At 45.4% G+C, this 1,371-nt stretch overlaps 1 protein-coding gene across 1 annotated transcript in view; it reads right to left on the reverse strand.

Annotated features, from left to right (window-relative positions):
- LOC101853979 overlaps positions 1-1,371 on the reverse strand; it is a gene marked incomplete at its 5' end in the record, with an annotated part of 10,295 nt that overhangs the window by 1,471 nt on the left and 7,453 nt on the right.

Here is a 1,371-nt window from a genome sequence, read left to right on the forward strand (position 1 = left end):
TTGGGGGAGGGGGTGATGAGGGGAGAGGGGCGGGAATTAGTCGTTTGTTTGAGTAAGGTTTTACGGCGCTCGCAACTGCATAAGGTCACATGAGCGCCAAGGGGTGGATATCAACAGAGAAGTCCAAACGGAGAATTAGGCTTTCTCTGCTCTCCTCTCTAGCTTCAACAGCACAAAGTCTGCTTCGGCTATCAAGGCACCCCGGAAATAGCAGGTCACAAGAGAGTGACAAACATACAAAAGAAGTCGAGGAAAAAATGACAATAGTAAGGATTAGGAAAGAAAAAGAAGCAGTCCCCTGTTGCAGTCCAGGAACAGTTATGAGCGTGACATGAATCAGCCTAATTACAATCCTACTGTGCATAAGAAAATGTTAATATCCCCCTTTTGGGAATGGCCTAAAGACACTTCAGTCTGCAGCACGCCCTGGGCGCGGGGGGAGGGGGTGGGGAATTAATAAAGTGTGCGTGTGGGGGAGGGGCTAGTTTGCTATATGGTCGATTCTAAGGACAAACGGGCTAACCCAGATTTCGGGGTTTTCTATAGATCTAGACCGACACCAAATGTGGGCATTGCTCTACCAATAGAAGAAGTTTGGTTTCATTGGTGTGTCTATTTGTTTGGTTATAGAGAAACTCTCCTTGTCTTTTAAAAGAAACTGAAAAGGGGGCACAGATTTTACGTTCGATTTGATCAAAACAGAATTTTTCGGGATAGCTCCCTTGTGCTTAACCTTATCCCTACGTTGTGTTTTACTATCGTATCCATACGACGTGGGGAACTCTGTGCCACCACTTTCCAAAGAGGATATTTACTCGTTAAACCGATCCGTACGCTTTGCATTGCAGTCTGTCAAAATGCTTTTTAGAGAAATACTGAAAGTTTCAAAGAGATCTTCGTACTCAGAAGTATTCTAAAATGTCAAGAATACAACCCCGGTGATTCGAAATGACCCCAGGGCGTACGGATTTAAAAGTGACCAAATTTGAACCACATACCCTCTGTCTACCACACACCCTATGTCTCCTCTCTGAGAGACTTGAGCCTCTCCCTCCCACTCCACCTGTCAGGAAGGTAGGAAAGACATCTGTCTTGTCCGCGACACTCAAAAATGTCTCCGGGTTTATTTGTCTGACGTCTCAATTCATTCGTGGAATCTGTGCACACGTGTTGTGTCCTGTGTCGTGTGTACCGTGTGTTCTGTGGCGGGTGTGTTCTGGGTCATGTGTGTTACTGCATTGTAAACATAATAGTATTATTCTACGGTACCCAACCGTCTACTAAAGAAGTTTTTGCTCGTCATTCGTGTGTGTGTGTGTGTGTGTGTGTGTGTGTGTGTGTGTGTGTGTGTGTGTGTGTGTGTGTGTGATT

Source organism: Aplysia californica, unplaced genomic scaffold (assembly GCF_000002075.1).
Source record: "Aplysia californica isolate F4 #8 unplaced genomic scaffold, AplCal3.0 scaffold00906, whole genome shotgun sequence".
Taxonomy (NCBI): domain Eukaryota; kingdom Metazoa; phylum Mollusca; class Gastropoda; order Aplysiida; family Aplysiidae; genus Aplysia; species Aplysia californica.